Source organism: Vulpes vulpes, chromosome 9 (assembly GCF_048418805.1).
Source record: "Vulpes vulpes isolate BD-2025 chromosome 9, VulVul3, whole genome shotgun sequence".
In the NCBI taxonomy this organism is placed as follows: domain Eukaryota; kingdom Metazoa; phylum Chordata; class Mammalia; order Carnivora; family Canidae; genus Vulpes; species Vulpes vulpes.
The window spans coordinates 63,984,575-64,006,750 of NC_132788.1; the positions used below are offsets into that span (position 1 = coordinate 63,984,575).

The 22,176-nt window shown below is 36.9% G+C and overlaps 1 protein-coding gene across 9 annotated transcripts in view; it reads right to left on the bottom strand.

Moving 5' to 3' along the window:
• GRM7 (glutamate metabotropic receptor 7) overlaps positions 1–22,176 on the bottom strand; it is an 823,590-nt gene that overhangs the window by 561,777 nt on the left and 239,637 nt on the right. The gene's annotated exons all lie outside the window — the stretch shown is intronic.

Sequence of the window (22,176 nt, forward strand, 5' to 3'; positions counted from 1 at the left end):
CCAGGGGGTTTCTTGCCATAAAGCCTTCACTTCAGCAGTCCCTGCAGTTTGGAGGGTCTTTCTCAAAATTTCCTAAGCCCCTTTTTGGGTGCTGAGAGATGCAGGGCTGTCCTCTACCCTTCATGGGATTCAGCAGATGTCCCAAGGAGTTCTAGAACTTATGCCTGTGAGGATCATCCTAGGGCCCAATAGCAGGGCCTTGATTCCAGGAGAGTAGTCTAACATGTAGATTGCTCCCTTTACCTAGTATAGTACTTGTTTCTTAAGACTATATGAGATTAGGCTTACCTAAAGAGGCCTGACATGCTGATTTTAGCTCAATCAAATTATGTATACCTAAAGAGCCTCCATAAAAAATGTTTGCTTGGGATTCCAAATACCCAAGAGGAAGCCCCAAAGTAGCCACTAGTTAGGATACTGCCTTAGGCCCTAACCTCAAGACCTCTACACAGTTACTATTACCATAGTTCTCCTAACACTAGCATGTAACAGACTATGATTGGTACCATTAATCAGCTGTAAGAATGAGCAATTTCACAAAACTCTGCTTGCGCACTCTCCCAGGCTTTACACTTGCTTTATCATACAGATTTCTCAAGTGTCTAAAAGCCAGTTTTGATCTTTGCTCAAGCCAAGCCTGTCAACTCTGCTCCAAAGATGCCAAAGTTCCACTCACGTTGATTCTTTGAGCCCTGAAAAATCCTACTCAATGTTTACCTATTCCTTTCCTTCCAGTGCAGTTTGCCAAGATAAACCTATTTACTGTTGTTTAAAGCTGGTTACCACCTCTGTAAAGCTCATTTCTCTATCAACTTTTCTTGTCAACATTACTCTAAGTCAGAGGGCCCTGAGAGTAGATTGATTACCTACCATGAAGCCCATCCTTGATGCACTTTCTTCCATGACCCTGGGGGCACTGTCACTGATTCAAAGCCCAAAACCAGTGTGAGAAAGCCTCAGTCTCCCTATCAGGAGAAACTCTTTGTGATAGGGGTCATGAGGTGTAGTGGAGATAAAACGGGATTTAGTATTGACAAGATCTGGAATCAAAGCCTGATGCTTCTCTTCATGAATGTTTACTTTGGTGAAGTTATTTTGCCTCAATGAAATATCATTAATAAAAGTTTGTTTTGAGGGATAAGAATAATGATTACACTTTGCTTAGCATAATGCTGGGACAGACTGCTTGATTCACACATGGAGGTAATGATAATCAAAACAGAACAGTGTGTGTTTCCTTACAAAGTTTACCCATTCCTCATATTTGAGTTCCCAAGACACATCATTGCAAACATTCCCTTTACTGTCCTAAGGGAAGAACATATTTCTATGTATTTCTGTCATCATTGCTTTAGGCATAATCCCTATTATTTATCCAACTTTTTCTTGCTGCCAGTTATGTTCTAAAAGTTTCATATGCAGGAATTTATCTAACCATCAGTAAATATTCTTTATTATATTAAACTATTACTATCTCATTTTACATAAGAGGAAATTGATACTTGAAAGTAGGATATGACCGTGCCTCAAATCCAAAGTTGTAAGACAGAGAGCAGTACTCACACCTGAAACTGCCCAGTGCGAACTTCTGAACTCTTACCTATGACACTTTGCTGAACTGCTGGTAAAACATTTTAATAAGAATAAAACAAGGAAGGAAAGTAGATTACTGGAGTCCCACAAAATTGACTACAGAGCCACTAAAAGTTTTTTTAGTGATCATTCCTAGACTGTTATTCAAACATTGTATGTAAATGCCTTGTTGAAGCTTATACAAATATCTTAACAGAATGAGCTCCCTATGTTTCATTTATAGTTCCAAGGTTATAAATTTTAGGTAAGGAAAACTTCAACTGAATAAAGACTTCAGGCAGAAAAAAAAGGAAGGGATTAAGGGAGGAATGAAGAGAGAGAGAGGTGAGGAGTGGGGAGAGAGAGAGACTTTTTCACATAAGAAATAAAAAGGAAAGAAGCCAAGCATGTCAATACATTTCCATCAATTTCAACTTGTGGAAGTGTAAAAGCTGCATGCTGTTGCACAGATGCCTTTGCTGCCAAAATCCCTTTCTACCTTTGAAACTGTGCTAATGAAGATACTTCCAGCCCTCTACTTGAATTTGCATTTACATAGCTGAGATAAAATATCAGAATTGTGAAGCCCTCCCAAAGCAAGTGGATTTTCTATACTGTGCTCCAAATTCAGTGATGAAAATCTTGGTAAAATAGATTTCTTCCCTCACTACCATGCATCCTTTAAAAGTGGTCACTATCTGTGGTCTGTCTTTTCATTATAAATAAGACATATCTCCTGGTTTAAGACTCATATGTATCTTTAGGATCAAGCACATATCTTATATACAGTGTAGTTATTTCTACATTATGCATATGTTAGAATAAGGAACGAAAGAACAAATGGATTTCATTTCTGTGATAAAAATATAGCTGCATAAGGACATGCCTCCTTGCAGTAAGAGATGAAAGACTGCAGGAATTTATGTAACCTATGAAATATGATGCTACTTATTTAAGTATCACATTACATATTTAGTTACTTGTTTTTAAAACAGTGTTTAAGCACACCACGTAATTATTTTGAAGTGTGTGTTATGCCTGGTACCTACAACTGGCAAAATTATTATTAGTCATCTTCAGCAATTAGCCTCCACATTCTGCTTGATAGCCTAACAATACTTTCTCTTCCTGCTACTGAAATCCTCTCTTCTTGCCAGTCTTCGATGGAAATGCAGAATTGATCCTTTGATGAAGAAAATTTAGTGTAGTAATACTTTGGCTGTAGAATAGTAGATATTTCGTCTCTCTTTGAGAATTCCCTTCTCTGATTAAAAAATAATAATAATAGGCATTTTTAAAAATTTTATTTATTAGGGCACCTGGGTGACTCAGTTGGTTAAGCATCTGCCTTGGGCTCAGGTCATGGTCCCCGGGTCCTGGGATCAAGCCCCACTTCAGGCTCCCTGCTCAGTGGGGAGTCTGCTTCTCCCTCTCCCTCTATCTTTCCCCTGGCTTCTGTGTCTATGCTATCTCTCATTCACTCTCTCCAAAATAAATAAATACAATCTTTTTAAAAAAAAAACTCTATTTATTTATTTAGATAAATAATAAGGACGGGGTGGGTGAGGAGCAGAGGAAAAAGGGACAAGCAGGTTCCCCACTGAGCAGGGAGCCAGGACTTTGGGCTAGATCCCAGGACCCCGAGATCACGACCTAAGCCAAAAGCAGAGGTTTAATCGACTGAGCCATCCAGGCACCCTGAGCATTTTTAATCTTTATCAGAGGACTTAATTTTCATCTTTTTATTACTCTCTACTATTCATAAAAATTTGCCTATCACATAAACATGGTTTTTGTTAATGATGAGTCTCAAATAGGATTAAAGACATTTATAATCCATTGTAATTGTTTAGAATGAGTCTGTATTTTTCCTTAGAAATGTATATTTCTTTGTGAAAAATAGAGAAACAAAAAGAAGAAAATAACTTTAATGCCTTCATCCCTGTTAACATTTTTTTCTCTTTATCATTTTTGTGTGTGCATGTGGGTATGCACATATATATTAAAAACTATGCAATTGTGAATCTCAGTTTCTTCTCCTCCCACCCTTCCCTGTCCTTTCATTTCACTTTCTCTCTCTCTCATATTGCATAATATGCCTAGCTAAACCTAACCTAAACCTAATGTTCATTGTTAAATGTTTAAACATTTTTCAAGTTTTTGCCACTAGAAAAAAAAAAAAGAAGAATCTTCAAAGTTAATTCTGTGTAGATGTCCGAGTATTTTCTTAAAATTTTGTTCAAGCCTCTATCCCCACCAATGTGACAGGAATATTTGAGGTTTACATTTAAATATTTCCCTACATGGAAATTAGTTGGGATTATTATGAAGGTAGACCAACAATCTACAGTGACTTCTCTCAAATGGTTAACTACTTGCCCCAGCACCATATATTAAATAATTAATCATTCTTTACTGATGGGAAAGACCATCTCTTGTCACATATTAAATTTTTAAATATCCTTGGATCTTTGGGGTGTATTCTCTACTATCTCACTTTCTTTCTTCCAAGTCTAGGGAGAGTTACTATTTTATTTCTTATAAGTGTAGAGTATTTAGGGCTGTATTAGTTGGAATGTATCCTCTCTTCATAGTTTTTCTTTTAAAAATGGCCACAGGCAATCACACATGTTTAATTTTCTAGCTGAAATTTTAGCATAATTTTTTCAAGTTTCTAATAAAGTTCCATTAAGGTTTTGATGAGAATTATATTTATAAATTAATTTGGGAAGAATTGATACATTTACAATATTTTATTTTCCCCTGTGGGAAAATAATTATCTTCATCCATTCTATTGTTCATTCTTTTCTCTTAGTAAAATTTTATGATTGCGTCCATGTAGGCCTTGCACACTGTTAACTTTATTTCTAGATAATTGGTATTAACTTTATTTCTAGATAATTGTTATTTTTATTGCATTATGAATGATATAACATTTTCATTTTGTTTTCTATTTATTGCTGGTATATGAGAATCTATTAATTTTGTATATTTACTTTGTGACTTACACCCCTGTTAAAATTCTTATTAGTTTTAATAGCTTTCAGTTTATTTCCTTGGGATTTTCAGGTAAGGAAGTCATATTATAAAAATTAATTTAGTTTTATTTTCTAATTACATCAGCTAGAATATCCAGGAAAACAAAAATGATAGTGGCGAAAATAGCTTTCCTTTTTCACATTTCTCAACAGTGAGCATTTAAAGTCAACTAGTACTTATTCTTATTTCTTATCTTGAAAAATGTATAGTCAAATGAAGAATTCAGACTATCAGTTAAAATCTTATTTTGCAAAAAAAAAAAAAGAAAGAAAACAGTCTTTAGCTAGAACTAATAGTATTCTGTCTTCAAAGAGTTGAAAAAGACCTTCCACCAAGGGTCTTTTTTTTTTTTTTTTTTTTTATGATAGTCACAGAGAGAGAGAGAGAGAGAGGCAGAGGGAGAAGCAGGCTCCATGCACCGGGAGCCTGATGTGGGATTCGATCCCGGGTCTCCAGGATCGCGCCCTGGGCCAAAGGCAGGCGCCAAACTGCTGCGCCACCCAGGGATCCCTCCACCAAGGGTCTTTTTCAAAGAAAATCTCAGTTTCTCCAATTATTTCACCCAAGGTATGAATCAGGTGACAATAATCACAAGATAGCAACTAGTTTCAAGTAATCAAGTTTTTGAGCAGTTCACACCTGAAAATTGTCATTGGAAAGCTATGTAGAAGCTAACTTTCTTGACCTTTTTTAAATATTACAAAGCAAACAGAATAAAAACAGCAATAAACCCATCATTCTGTTTATCCCTTCTCTCCTTTCTCAAGGAGAACTTAACCCCATGGAGAGCAAGGACCTTGTTCCTCATTTTATCCCCACTGGATAGCACTGTGAATGAGTAAGCCAGCAAATGAATGAAATAGAATAATCCCAAGAAAACAGAAACCCTTATCTTCTCTGTTGGTATGGTCCGAGGGACCCATAGGAATTGGAAATCATCCCTCCCTTGGGGACCCATGACTGGCAGTTTTAGGCATGGAAGCAAATGCTTTCTTTTGCACTTTTTTTTTCCTCCCTTGGCACACTATTCTCTAAGATTTCCTTCCTCATCACTGGAATGTAGGACAAGCTGACATTGGTTGGGGGTTCAAAGGTAAAGGGACCTAAGGAATCATTTAGAACTGTTCATTCTGTTTTTTTTTTTTTTCTCTTAGGCCCAAGATTTGATAACTCTGGGCACCTCTGGCAGTGCCCAGAGTTCAGTCTAACTCTGCAAAATACACTTAAATTTATCATTTTAAATAGGGTCATTCTGCCCTGCTGTCTCCTTAGCTTCTCTCCTTTCCACAACCAGGCTTGGATGTCAGATGCAAGAAGCAATTAGTGTTTGGCATCCCAGGTCCTTGGTTCTAGTTAAATGCCTTTGCTTTATGTTAACATTGCCATTATCAAATTAAAATAGAGGGAAAAAGAAGGAATACATTAAACAAGTCTACAAAAAATAATTCTATGTCATGTTTAATAGAAAATCAAATGAGTGTGTGATGCACTTTCACTTTTCAAGTGTTGACAAGATTGAACTCCACATTTAATTTCATTCCATAATTACTACAAAGTCAAATACTTCTAGGCAAAGGGATCTCTTGGGCTTAGAATCAACACCCCTTTAAGCATCACTTTAGTGTCTGTATCTGCCAAAATAACTGAAGACCCAAGTCCAGATTTGGACTAGATTACATTAATATAAATAATTTTTAAATCCAAATTGTTACCACTACTCCAACACAAACTTGATTCTCTTCAAAATAAATTCCTATTCTTATTCCTATTCAATATTTACAAAAATAGAAGAACCATTTCACTTATTTAGAAAAAAATGGAAGCCCTGAACTTGGTTTAATGCATTTTGAATTCCTTCGTCTTTATATTAGAAGGAAAATGCCTCTGACTGGGAACTTCTTATTTTTGTAAAAGTGAATGAAGTGTATGGCTCCATGTTCCTGGGAATCTGCACAGCTAGGAAAGGAAATTCAAAATGTACTAATGCTTGTTCCAGAGGGCAGTTTCCACAAAACTTGTAAAATGCAGTTTTTGAAAGTATCATGTGCAATTAAGGTAATGCTTCAGTGTACCTGTTGAGATATTAATGAACTCCCAGTGGGGCATTATTAAGTTCACAGTTAGCAGTAATTTCACTCTTAGTTCTTATTAAGCTTTATTGATATGGATCCCCAAAAAAGGGAAAAGGAAAGAATAACCCTTTCAGGTTCATTCTTTGAAGCATCATTCTCTTCAATTTATACTTATTTCTTCCCTTGATAATATCTCAGCTTGAATTAGGATGGCTGGACTTCAATACTGATTTTTAATAGTATTTATTTATTTCAAAGTACTGAATAATGATTAAAAACTTTCAATTTGTCTAAAATCTGGAGTTTCACTCAACTTTAAATTACTCATGACAGAGATTATCATCAAGTATTGCAGCTCTTTTTTCCTTCATCTTTCATTTCTTTAATTGCATAAAACCAAACACCTTCAACATTCTGTGAGTGGTAATAACCATCTTGAGAACTGTGGAGTTCAATGTGTGGGTTGCAAGTCAAATTTGTATAATATATGTTACAAAAAATGTATCTGTTATTGATTTTATTACTATTGCTTTATTGAATCTCTTTATATACTGGGCTTTTAGATGTGTGATACTTTACGTATATAACCTCATGAATTTTTGCAGCAACCTTTAATACGTAAAATATTACCATCATAAACATTGTTTTGCCTTCTTATCTCTAACTTTCTAAAGTTGATGTAAAAATGACTGTATTTCAGAATCCAGATGTTGACACATGTGACCAAACAGAATATAGGATTCTTATAGCCACAAAGTTGACTGAAGGGGAACAACATGATCCAGTCTAGACCAATGTAAATAAGTGAGATGCAATATCAAGGCAAAATGGGGCGACCTAATATTTTACACCTCTCATAGTTGGCAGATGTTAGCAGTGGTTATGAGATGCCCTTGAAACTTTTCTATGTCATTTAGAACATGCTTTTCCACTGCATTTTAAATTCAAGTGTTCGAATAATCTTCAAACTCTATCTTGACACAAGTTCCTCCAACATTCAAGATTTTTGTAAGGCAGTTCATGCTCTTTTTCCTTCAGATAATGCCTTGAAGTTTTAAGTAACTCTGGACCAAGCTGGTCTACATTTTCGTAGGACTCAGTGTTTGGTTCTATGATGGACTTTCATTTTAAAATCATCTAAATCTAGAAAATGTTTATTGATTTAGCAATTCCTGAGTCTTCTCCACTCTGATCTTCAAGTCATCCAACCACCTTCCCAGCCATGTTCTGAGTGGGAACCCTATTTTATATACACATGAAAGCATCAAAGTAGGGGAGGAATAGGATTTACATTGGAGCCTCTCCTTATTTTTCTACCTATTTTCTATATTCACTGCCTTCACTGCACTACCATGGATGTACACAAATGCAACAAGGCGATGATGTTTTCTTAGGGGTCCTGAGACCATCATAATTTTGTCCAAGTCACATCCTTAACATCCTGATTCAAAAATGGGTGTATAAAGTGCCGGGGCAGGAGGGAAACAAAACAAGTCTATCCACATTTCTTATGAACCATAAAAATTCAAGAGTGGGGCACCTGGTGGCTCAGTCGACTAAGCAACCAGCATTTCATTTTAGCTCAGGTCATGATCTCAGGGTCCTGAGATGGAGCCCCATATCAGACTCCAAGCTCAGTGGGGAGTCTGCCTGAGATTCTCTCAGTCCATCTCCCTCTGCCCTTCCACACGGCTAAAATAAATAAATAAATCTTTTTAAGAAATCAAGAGTAAACTGGGAGTTTTAGACAGTTAATAGCAACCAAAATAGCAATAATACATGTAATTCCCATCAAGCTAGATAAGCTCTCCATGGTTATTCTTGTATCCATAAAATAGGGTTAATCAAATGAGCCCAAGTTACATCACAAGGTAAAGGTGAAATTATTTACAAAACAAAAATTTTATGTGTCATACTTGGCATACAATGCTGTTTTGTCTGCTGGTATTTGCTTAAAGAAGCATCTTACTTACAAGTGTGTCTGGAGATGTATGTGTAGGTAACATACAAATAGGCTCTCTGAGGATGCCTGCAGATCAGAGAAACATCTCCACCCATATCTCCATAGCAGACAATGACAAAGTACAATGGAGACCTCCCTGCTATCCCTGACCTGGCACCATAGAAATCATCAGCATACTTTACTAGAGAAACAGAAGAAAATGGGGGCGCGGGGAGTGATTTTTATAACCTTTCAGGGTTCTTCCTGATTCTACATGTCTATGAGTTACCTCTGGCCAATATTCCTGCAAACAACCATATATTAAGAAAAAACAAGGATGCGTGGGAGGCTCAGTGATTAAGCATCTGCCTCAGGGCATGACCCCAGGGTCCCAAGATCTGGTCCCACACTGGGCTCCCCACAGCAAGCCTGCTTCTCCCTCTCTGCCTATGTCTCTGCCTCTCTATGTGTCTCTCATGAATTAAAAAAAAAAAAAAAGGTGGGGCTCCCTGGGTGGCTCAGCGGTTTAGTACCATCTTTAGCCCAGGGTGCGATCCTGGAGTCCCAGGATCAAGTCCCACGTTGGGCTCCTTGCATGGAGCCTGCTTCTCCCTCTGCCTGTGTTTCTGCCTCTCTCTCTCTCTCTCTCTCTCTCTCTGTGTCTCTCATAAATAAATAAATAAAATCTTAAAAAAAAAGGTAACCAAAGTTAAGTGTTACTTTAACATTTTTCATGTTTATTAGATATGATCCTAGATCTCTTTCAGGCCATGAGAGCCAGTCTTATGCCTACAGTTTGGTTTACCAAACACCAGAGGCCGACTTTTGAGGTATTCCGCTAGCAATATAAATGTCAAATCTCTGTAAGACAGGGTTCCTTGACCTTGCTGCTATTGACTTCTGGGATCAGATAATCCTGTGGTGTGGTAGGGGGAGGGAATGTCCTGTGCAGTGTAAAATGGTTAGTAACATCTCTAACCTCTGTCACTAAGTGCCAGTAGCACAACCTGCATTTGTCACAGTCAAAAATGACTGCAGACAACACAAAATATCCCAGCCTGTGTGTGTGTGTGTGCTGGTGAGTACGGGGGAGGGGGTACAGGGGGTGCAAAATTGCTTCAGTTGAACCAGTTGAGGTTTGTCTGTGGAAAAGGACAACTGCAGTTATAGCACTATGGTCACACAATAAAAATGAAGAGATACTTTTAATGTCTTGTAAACTCAGCTTTACGTATTTTCCCTTCTTACTTGCCAAGCTTTCCCAATTATCAAAGCTCTGTGCATTTCCCTGTCACCGTCAGTTATCTGGTCTCTTAATAGAATGCACAGAGACAAGCTACTGAAATGCTCAGTCCTTCACATGGACACAGTCAGGAACTTCTTAAAGTGAAGAAGAGGGGCACCTGGAGGCTCAGTCAGTTAAGCATCTGCCTTGAGTTCAAGTCATGATCCCATAGTCCTGAGATTAAGTCCCACGCTGGTCTCACTCCTCTGTGGAAAACCCTCTTCTCCCTCTCCTGTGCCTGCCACTCCCCTTGCTTGTGTGTGCAGGCTCTCTCTCAGTCTCTTTCTCTCTCTCTCTCTGTCAAATAAATAAATAAAATCTTTTTTAAAAAATGTGAAGAAGAAAGTAAGACAAAAACCAAACTTATTTTCTCTCTGAGAACCATTGCTATCTTTATAATTATTATATAGTTCAACAAAATAGAGTATTGAAAATAGAGTATCACGGTTAATTAAATATTATAGCACACTATGTGCCACGGTCTATATGAATTTCAGTTTTCAAAAAGTTAGGGCACAATGAAGTGCACTAAACAGAAATGCTACTGAACAAGATACAATCTTTGCTTAATGATTCAGAAGCCACTTTCAGGCTCTGGCAGTGCTGTAGGTATATTAATTCTCATTGTATAATACTACAGATGTAGATGTTCCAGAAGGTGAAGTTAAATCTGTGCTGATACTTTGATTCCCTGAAAGAGGCTTACTTGACAAAAATTCCTTATTTACTTTTTTTCTCTTCTACAAGGGAGGAAAAGCTATGCTGTTTTGCTGTTTATTTTAGCTTTCATATTTTGAGTAAACAAGAATTTATTAATACAAATAGGGTGATTCATAAGATTCCTGTGAGATAAATAAATATCATTTAATTCAGGTAATATGATACTATACTGGTACTATGTGACCAGATCTTTTTTTTTTTTTTTAATTTGTAAATTTAGGAACTGTAGAAAAAAGGATTAATGAGATAGACCAGCTTTAAAGGTATGATTATTTATTATGTAAATACACTTGAAACCACTTTGGTGGGGGAAACTGGTCTAAATGAAATACTGAAAGGTCACTGAGGAGAACACATCTATTTAAATTGGAAATTTGGAGAAGATATGACCAAGACCTGTTGTTTAAACTAATTGGAGGACAAAAGGCAGATATCCCCCAGCAATGGAGCAAAAGAAAGGGTTTCCTGGGAAAAAGAATGGTGAAAACAATGCATAGAGTAAGACATGTTTTTGTTTTTTTATAAGAAAGCAAAGGAATTTGTATGGCTTGAGGGCAGAATTCATAATTCCACTTGCTTTACAGCTGGAGAAAAGATAGGGCATAAGGATGAGATAAAATGAATACCTATCTAAATTTATCTTGTTTCTTCTAACAATAACTCTTACACACTAATAAAATATACAGAATCTTTCTAACAACTATTATTGCACTCTTGGAAGAATAGGGTAATACAAAAGGAGAAATCCAGCGTTACCAAGTCTCAGGTACCTGCAATGTAGTAACTGAGATGTTCCTTTAATCAACAATGAGTCAGATAGAGAAAGTGTCATTGATTTTTCAACAAGGTCTCTGTGACAAGAATTTTTCATGATTTCACCTAACACCTATTCTCTGTTGTTGAGAGAAATGAGGAATTTGGTCACTTTGTTAATAGGTATCTCTCCCAGCTATAGATCTCAAAGGTTGGTAGAAGCAGCCAAGGTAAGCATTTGTCTATTTTTTTCTTTCTAGTCCTTCCTCCTGGTTCCTGGATCGACATGGAAGAATAGAAAAGGGAAAACAAATGGTAAAGATTCTGAAAGGGTAAAGTTCAGCCAGAGGTCCAAAATGTTGGTGAAGTTCATCCAGGGTTAATAGGTCTCAATATAATTTTTAAATATTTGAATTTATATTGAACAGGACTGTAAGCTATAAATAAGTGGAGCTTGTACTGGTTTCTGCACTAATATCTTTCTTTGACCCAGACATCTCCCTCTGGAAAGAAAATTACCGCATCCATCTTTATGTTATCTTCAGTTTTGGGGACCTGGAACCAGGAGCCTATTTCTTGGTTAAGCATGTGTGATAAAATACCTTCTGCAAAATTTCCAAAATATTTTACAGGCTGAAATAGCCTGGTAAGTTCTCTTCACTGCACATTGTTGGAAATATTGATTTGTTCCAGAATTTACCATTTTTAATATTCCTTCCCTGGAACTTCTGCTATCACATCACCTGCCACCATATCATCATCCAATTACCATGATTACATATATTCTTACATGTAATTATATTTTAGGTTGACTGCTTCCTGTGGAGATTGAGGAAGAAAGAGAATATCACCAATGGCAGCACCACAGGTGGATTTTAACAAGGTTGCTTCAGGAAAGATTTGACATCCCTCCATAATGCATGGATTCTTATTAGAGGCAAGTCTTGGCTGCATGTGGGCATCATATCCTCTTCCCGATCTTGTTCTTCAGATGCCAGGTTCCAAATGGCCAAGGATATGATGCTAGAACTAATGGAATCAGATCTCTACTTAAAAAAAAAAATGCTATTCCAGCAATGTAATTTATGAAAAGTCACCCTGTCACAGGGTTATGAGAAATTATTAGAATCACATCTTTTGACTAGGTCCTACAAGTGATGTTTCAAAAATCCATACTGTTTTAAGTGTTCAGTCCCTCTGTATGTTACATTTCAAAATAGAACAACTCATTTTGGCTTTTATGCAATGCCAGTTATGAATTGGTTTGTTCCAAAAATGGAAAACTCAAAATAATAGTTACTCAAAAACATGTTTATTTCTCTCTCATATACAATAAGTTGCTAGGTAAACAGCCCAGAGCTGGAATGACAGTCCCGTTGTCACGAGGTCTACCATATAGCATGTCAATTCTATCTTCAACATCACCTATGATTTCAAATGCTATCACAGCTCTAGCAAGGATAGACTCACTTGAGACAACAATATGGGAGATCTGGAAAAAGACAAAGGGGCACATTTTCCAGGGGGATGAAGTCCTTCTAAGGCACCTTCCCAGTCTTGCACATAACATCTCCACTTATATGTTTTTGTCCAAAATAGTCTCATGGTCACATCTAGTTGCAAGAAAATATTCTTTTAATGTAGTCTTTCAGCCATGTACATTGTCATCTCAAATAATACTGAGGTTTATTACTAAGGAAGAAGAAGGAATATAGACAGAGTCTATATTCTTGAATCTTGAAGGATGGATGAGTCAGCCATCTGCATTTCTAGGCCAGAGGACTGGTAAGTAGATACATTTGACAATTTAGGTCAAATTAAATTGATTAAATTGATTAAATTGATCTCCAAAACAGTTGTGGACAAGCCTAAGTCGTAGTCAAAATTAATTAACCATATATGGACCAGAGGTTATTAAAAAATGTTGGGAGTACATTTCTACTAACATTATCCTACAATGACCTCCAAATAGTATTCCTATTTCCATGAAAACATTCCAGACACTAAATTGATGTGTTTTAATGGCATGGCCTTTATAATTTCCCAATTTTCCTGCTAGAAACATCCATGAAAGTTCACCGAAAATTTCCAATCTTCTCCTACCCAAGACTCTTTTTAAATGTTTTTAATATAAGCAAGTGTAACATTCATTCGAAGAAAAATTTCATTTTGTTTTCTCTTCAGCTTAAAGGCAACTTTGTGCTTATTTATGGGCTCTTTTTTGCCATAATGATCCTCCATGGATTGCAAAGATAGCTCCTTTAACCTATTGTGCTTTGAGTAATTAATAAGTTATAATTCTTGATTTCTATGCTACCAAGGGCAGGAAAACAGCTATAGCTGTAAACCATCATCCCAAATGAAGAAACCATGAGATTCAGTGTCATCATTTTCAGCCCGTGCATCTTGGAGCAATGAGTTACAGATATTAGGTGTCAGGTTTTCAGCAGTCAGACACATGTTTATATTCATACATAGAAAGCAAAATAAAATTAATAAAAAAGATAATTTCCCAGCTGAAAGTAAAGCTTCAAACTTCAAGCAAAGCTATGAAGATGCATTTCATTTCTTATAGTGAATAAATATACTTTTTTTAAAAGTCGCAATCAAATTTTAAATGAAACTCAAGTAAGTCATTTTTTTGAAAGTTGAAGAACTACTATGCCAAGTAGAGAATTTCTTCTACTTTCTATCCGATAGTGATCATTTTGTTTTACGTCTGCCAGATTTGTTGAAAGCAAAGAATCCCATACATGTATTTAATTTTGACTTCTTCTAGTCTCCCCCTAGCCATCTTTCACCTTTATCTCTCTAAAATTACATTGTGTGTGCTCCTACTTAAAAGAATCCTCTTTACCCAGGCTGGCATTATTATACCTCAAAGAAAAAGTTCTGTTTTCATTCTGATCTAATCTATCTCCACAGCAAAATCAATAAGCATATTAAGGAGCTCTGGCTTCCCCACCTCTGGTAGAAAACTTTACAGATTTGAAAATTGGTCATTTGGATTAGGCAAATGATATAGGAAGCACCAAAAATGTGAGAAAATTGCAAGATAGTTTCTCTTAGGTTTTAGAATAAATTACTTGTATATTTCCCATTTATGTATGTGCCCACGTATGTATAGTATAAATAATGTTTACTATCATTACTCTGTAGATATTACTAATTACAAATACTACATATCACCTATGATTTAAGAATACATCGTTCTAGTTAGTATTAAGAAAATTAAAACTAAAAACCTGCATCTATCCAAGGGAATATTCTAACTAGAGGCTTTTCCAAAGACCACTAACACCGGAGTAGAATGCAGCGGTGACTCTAATTTGTCTGAGGAGATGCCACACTGTTACTAGAGCTAGATGCTCTGATCTATTTTCTTTGTAGTGATGGTTTCTTGATCGGTTGTGTTCACCTAACACTTCACCGGAGCCATCCTGTGGAAGATGTCAGGCACGCAAAGAGATATAATCTCTCTTTAGGCATTTAGTGGGGAGACAACTGTGACCTTATAAATATACAGTAAAGGAGTGCTCTCTAGAAATGCAAATAAAAGAGTATCTTTCCCAAATATCACCTTCCACCTACTCAGTAAAATGCCAGTTTTGGGTAATTTCCCAAGTGACATCGCTTTTTTTTCCCAATGAAGTGATAACTCCTTCTAAGATTAGTATGAAGCCAATTCAGCATAGCTTGTGGCTGCTGACCACTGTCCACCTTCACATAGCTTCTTTGAAGTAGCACGTTTAGATAATTGAGGTTTACTTAATTATTAAAAGAGAATGGTGTGCATCTTGCTCCCAGTATCTGAGAAACAGTGTCCCGGTGCATTATTTAAAAGATTTTTATTTATTTTAGGGAGGGAGAGAGAGTGGGAGGGAGGGAAAGAACGAGAGAGAGAAAATGAGTGGGGGCAGGGACAGAAAGAAAGAATTTCAGCCAGACTCTCTGCTGAGCGTGGAACCCAAGGAGGGGCTTGATCTCAATACCAAGGAGATCATGACTTGAGTCGAAGCCAAGAGTCTGGTACCTAACCCAATGAGCCACGCAGGTGCCCAGGTCTTTTTTTTTTTTTTTTTTTTTTTTTTTTTTTTTTAGACAAAGTACAAGTAGCCTGACCATGAGAAAAAATGAAAGAAAGTTGCAGAGGTGAGAGACAGAAAGAGATATGCTGATGGTGGGAAATGAAGAGATTGACAGATAATAAACAAGACAGAAGAAAAGAGAGGTAGAGGAGGGGGAGAGACAGAGGAGGCAGTAGCTCAAAATTTGTTTTAAACAGACAGCACCTTTTATCTTGGAATGTTGAACTTTTTGTGAATTAAGGACTCTTCGAAGTTTCCCATGATGCAAACAGTAATTACCTCAGTTTCCCTCCAAACTCCACATAATCCTGGAAAAAGTGGAAGGTTATGTGTGAAACAAAACACTGACAAGCCAGATGGCCAGGCATGTCTAAGCCTGATCATTTTTCGACCACCAAACCACACACCCATCAAAGTTGACTAACTACCAGGGTTTCATATGTGACTAGTGGTTTCCCACAGCAATTTAAAATAAGCTATGCTGTCTAGAGCATGGTAATTAAAACATCAGGGCAATTTTAATTCATTGCTCTCCATCTGAGTGTCACACTTTTGACCTCCACTGGCTACTTAAAAATGGGAGTTTGAGTGCAGAGTTACAGTAATAGATGGCGCTTTCAGAAAGGTAATTTCAAATCTTAACAAAGTACCAGAGCACCAGCCTATTCTGGGATAGAAATCATCGAACCCATCATTAGTCAAGTTCACTTAAGGCTAGAGGCAATTTGAAGCACCTGCGTAACCTTCCCAAATAGCACATCTTCACCACCGGCCAGCACCTTTGAGCTATTTCCAGCGTGACTCTTTCCTCGGCTCCCAGGCTGTCCTGATCCTGTCTGCTTGGCGGCAGTAAAAGAGATTCTGTTTTTCCCTTCTCCTATTTCCTGACACTGCACAGAACAAATTATAATTAGGAAACCACCTGAGGGGAAGGTGACAATTCAGATGTCAATTTTCATGGATAAATCCCATTTCTAACGACACAAAGAAGGCAAGCCTCTCACCCTCAAAATAGATACTTAGGGGATGCTGCTGTTAGATGGTTCACTGCCCTGAGAAGGAAGCAATCACAAAGATGACAGCAACTACAACAACAGAGATGTGAACAAAAAAAAGTACCCTCTCACTATAAATATTTTCACTGCCAACAAGTTTCATAAAGTGCTATGGAGTGACGCGAAACAGCCATGTTGCAAAGCACCCCTTAGAAGGCTAACTAAAAGCTCTCCTATCAGCATGTTGAATGCAGCCCAGCAGAGCACTCAGAGATAAATGAGTGCAAGTGTTCAAAAGGCAGAAAATAAGCAAATGTGTAGCTTGCGGTGGGAATATTTATTCAACCCAGCCTCATGTGAGATTTTAGCTCAGAATGGATTAAGGAGATGTTATAACCTTATCTTTAATCACGTGGATGCAAGCTCTAAAAATCTGTTAGCCAAATGGATTTTTTTTTAAATCTCAGATTAATTTTTCCTACAACAGGCTATCTTCATTTTACACATGCTCCACGAAAATCAACCCAGAAAGTGAAACACATATGCCAAGGGTAGGATGAGACCAAAAATGAAGGAAATATTAGAAGTAAAAAAAGGACATTAACCTTAGGCTTGCATGATAAGTCTCAGATACAAAAGCCATTGTTACTCTATGGGACTGAAACATGGGTATATCTTATTATTATCTTAAAATATTATCTTTCTCTTGGACCCATTTTGCTTTCTCTTCACAAAAGTTTTTCATTCTGAGGGGAAAGAGCCCTGAAGAGAAGTGGGGCTACTAACAAATGACTGCACCACTTCCCTGTTATTAAGGGAAAGTATAGTTAGTGTCATTGAGTAATTGGAGAAGCTTAATATTGCTAGTGTCTTCTGTGGCAAAGTAATCAATAGCTTATTAATTACTAGATAATTTTAAACAAAATTTTTCTGGGTTTACCAGGTTCCAAATCTGGTACCCATCACTTCCCATCCCAGTCTGGGTTTATCCATTTAAGTCTAGATTACTATAGCTCTCCTCTATAGAGCAAAAGGCTATGCACTACCTACCACATTTCTTCAAATCTAAGGCTTCTATACCTTACATTTTAACTTTCCTGAAGTTGGAATGTTTTGTCAATCATGAAGTTGTCAGAATCAGAGAATACTGTTACTGGTTAGTTTATAACTCCTGATTTAATAGTATCTTTTTCTTCAATTAAACCCTTAAAACGCCATAAAAACAATAGTATCCATGGCAGCTCCGTCGCAAGTGATTATGTACTACAATGGGATGAGCTGTAGCAGAATTGGGGTATGGGGAAAGGGAAAAAGTGACAAAACTTGCTGGATTGGAACAGGCAATAGGTCAAGATAAGGGCAGGGCACTAGGGAGAAGACTGGGCCCAGGATACAATCCATTCTGAATGGACCGTGAATATACTCAAAGTAGAACTGAGTGAAATGGAGACCCCCAAACTTGGGGCCAGTGGGGCAAGGATAACACATTGATCTGCAAGAATTGGTGACTAGGTCAAAGGACCAGCAAATAAGATTTAAGTGGCCAAGATAGATAGATTTTATCAAGGGAGCAAAGGAGGCTTCAGTACAAAGGCATTTCTATTGTTTTAGAGGCACAGGGAGATCCAGGAAGCACTGATCCCCAAAGTCGATGATGAATTACTGAAAAGTCCCATAGCAGTGGGCAGTGGATGAATCAGAAAGATAATCCCTACTGTTGTGCATTCTACAATGAAGCATCTTACTTCCTTAAGAAGAGTGTATGACAGTCATTCAGTTACGGTAATTGGCACACCACTCTTCAAATATGCCAACTCCCCTAAGTCATTGGTCGTCCTCATCTAAGCAGCTAGAAGAAAGAACAGAAAAATCTGTATAAGCATTCCTGGCAAACATTACTATAATGATAAACAGAAGAAAAAAATTAACTATTATTATTTTTAGTTTCAGGTGTACAATGATTGAATAACTCTATACATTACTCAGTACTCATTTTAATGGAGGTGGAAGAGGAAAGAAATGAAAAGAACACAAGATGGGCAAATCATTTGTGCGAATCGTGCATTCACCACTGACATATTCAAAGATGAGATGTTTCTGATTATAGTGATTCTGATTTACCAATTCACTTTGAGCCACGGTGCATAATTTCCATATGTGTCCCAACAGGGAAAATGGAACCTTTTCAAAGATTCCCAGGGATGCTTTTTTTTTATAGCTACTAAGTTGTTTCTACTGCTGATATTCAAGGTTAAACAGATGCCCCTCCTCACGATAAAATCCTTGCTAAGAGCTTATTAGTTGCTTTCAGTATTTGATTTACTTAGACTTAAAAGCTAACTATTATTTTTGAAAAGTAATGTGTACCTAATGGCAGGTATCTACCCCGGCAGATGTTTGCTAAATAACATGTGCTAGTTGCATAAAATGTTCTCTTACTATTTTCAATGATTTAAAATCTTAGCACCAAAATATCTTTTGCTCACGAGCACTTTCAATGTAGAATAAAAGTTAAATAATTATTGTATAGGCAAGTCAGCAATGGTTTTCAAGGCATTTTACTACCATTTTCTATAAAAGTCATATTGGTAAAATATTTAGTTTTACAAAATCAGTTTACATAATTCAAAGAGCTAATTACATTAAAATAAAGATAATATTTTGATTAATTCTTAATATGTGTCTTAACAGTCATTTTATCTTTCAGGAAAAAAATATTTCTTTTTTTTAAAATCTGTGTTTTGACAACTTATAAGTTTACTATATACAGTATTCAGCACACTTTAAGTCATTAGTTAGCCTTCAAAATTTATGTAATTTCTGTTTATGTCTTTTTACTTTTTTAGTCAGGATAAAGAACTTTAAGTTTTGGGCAAAAGGCAGTAAATATAACATCATATTGCAGAAATACCTGCCAAAATGTCTGCAAAAAGTTTGCTACACCTCATTTCCCAGCCATGTATACCCATATCTATTTAGGACCCATTTCTTATCACACTCAGGTTAACCAATATGGGTAAGTAACCGTATTGGTACTGTTTTCAGCATCACCCATAAATTCTATCTCTGCTCCCTCATCAGTCTTTATGATCTCTATGCTATGATAGATTCATGCAGCCTTATGTTCATAGATATGCAATGCATGTTCAGTAGCTCTTTGCGATAGATTGTCCTTTCACTGAGACTTGGTAGGAGATAAGAAAGAATCAGAAACAGGAGGAAAAGTGAATTGTGTTGAAGTGTTTGTGGTAAGAGTCTCTGGGAAGCTCAACCCATATCTAAATTTGGTAGTTTCTACAGACTGAATGCTTGTGTTCTTCCCAAAAGTCATATGTTGAAATCCTGACCCCCAACAACATAGTATTAGGGTTTGGGGCCTTTGCGAGATAATTAGATCATGATGGCAGGGCTCTCATGAATGAGACTCGTGCTCTTGTTAAGGAGACTCTAGAGAGCTTCCGTGCCCCCTCTTCCATGTGGTGACACAGCACAGCTATCTAGAACAAGGAAGTAGGCCCTCAAACCTGATAGCACCTTGATCTTGAATTTTTCAGTCTCCAATATGGTGGGAAATATTTTTATTTGTAAGCTGCCTAGTCTATGGTATTGTTATAGGAGCCCAAATAGACTAAGACAGTACTTAGATACACAAGAATGGGTCATAGGTTTTTTAAAGAGTGTATTTAAGTGACCTCAAGAAGGTATTCACAAATTCGTTAATAAATCGACTGTGTTACAGTATGATAAATATAATTCTATAAAATGGATGGATGGATGGATGGATGGATGGATGGATGGATGGATGGAAAACCACACAGATAATCTAAAACTATAGCAAAGGTCAAATGGTTCTTCCTTCTATATGTCCAGCTAGGACACATGGTCATTTAGTCACTTCCTTTTAGTGAAATCTGCCATAGTGTACAATGAATTTTTGGGCTGAGCCCAAATAAGTATTATGGCAGTAGCAGAAAGACCTGATGATAATACTCTCTACTTATGGCTTAACTCAGGAAATACTTTTTGAGATCTGTATGTGTCAGGAACCCTGTAGGGCTTGGAGCATGTGATGGCTAAGGGGCTTAATATGTAGCTTTGGAGAGACAAAAAAGTCACAATAAAAAAGCATGATAAGTGTTGTGATTCAGCAAAGGGCAGGATGTCAATGGAGGCAGAGTAAAGAGTACATAAGCTGTGACACAGCTTGACAACAATGTAAGATTTTCTTCTATTTAAGTTTTATAATTCCAACTGTTTCAACAAATAAAAAATATATTCTAGAAAGTTATATAGGTAGTCTTACTGTGGCCTATGGGTAAAACTAGCTCTAGAAATGCAGGGTGTTATAAGTGTTTTTTCTTTCTTTCTTTCTTTCTTAATTTCTTTCTTTCTTTCTTTCTTTCTTTCTTTCTTTCTTTCTTTCTTTCTTTTTTTTTGAGAAGGTAGATAGTGAAGGGCAAGGAGTGGGGGCAGAGGGAGGAGGAGAAAGAAAGAATGGAAAGAATATTAAACAGGTCCCACAGTCAGCAGGGAGCCTAATGTGGAGCTCAATCCCACAACCCTGAGATCATGACTGGAGCCAAAATCAGGAGTCAGGTGTGTAACCAACTAAGTCACCCAAATGCCCCTACCAGAATTTCAATGTCATGGATCAAATAAATAGTTTTGTTCCAAAAAGTTTATGGATTTGAGATTTTGGTTGGTTTTAGCAATGGGAAATAGCCTTTAGTCCACATATGTTGTTGAAATTGTTCATATATTTAATGTAACTTTTTTTTTTTTTTTTGCAATACATCTAAATACATACAGTGGAATCCTGATATAATCTTGTAAATTTGCCCATGGAGTTGATTGTTGCATAGATCTTATGTTTCCACAATACTACAAATGCGTAATAGAAAATGGTTTTTTTTAAGATTTTATTTATTCATGAGAAACACAGAGAGAGAGAGAGAGAATGGCAGAGAGAGAAGCAGGCTCCATGCAGAAAAGCCGGACGTGGGACTCGATCCCGGGACTCCAGGATCACGTCCTGGGCCAGAAGGCAGGCGCTTAACCTCTGAGCCACCCAGGGATCCCCTAGAAAATGTTTAGTATCAAAGGGTATTAGTCACTTCTATAGCAAGATATGTATATTGTGCAATCATCTAGGAAACATTAAAATTAATATTGACTATCATTGTGATGAAGAATGAGTACCAAAATCTTTCCAGCTTTTTACTCCCTAAACATGCTCTACCAATTAAGATAGAGTTGGACAACTATATTCCAATGCAAGATGTGGGAGCTTAAGATCTTAGAAATGCAGAACTCAAGTCTGTATGAAAATCTCAATTTTTCAACATTTCACTCAGAGGTTTTTGTTTTTGTTACAGTTTCTCTGGCACATGAATATTTCAGTCACTGCGTGTATCAGCTTTCTGCAGCTCTCATGGTTTGCTTCCCCCCTTTCTTCCTATTTTCTTCCAGTGCTAAGTAACTCAGAGGTCTTCAGTGTTCTTAAACATTATCACAGATTTTTTGTGCTTGTTTATTTCATATCTTATGTGCCTGGGATTTATTTACAAAACTGGGGGTGGGGAGGATAATAAAAGTCATCATTCACTACCTTAATTAAAGACTGTCCTCTCTAGATAAACTTACAAGGAAAAAAAACATGCTAAATGAAAAGAAGACAAATGTCATATAAACACATTTTATAATGGAAGG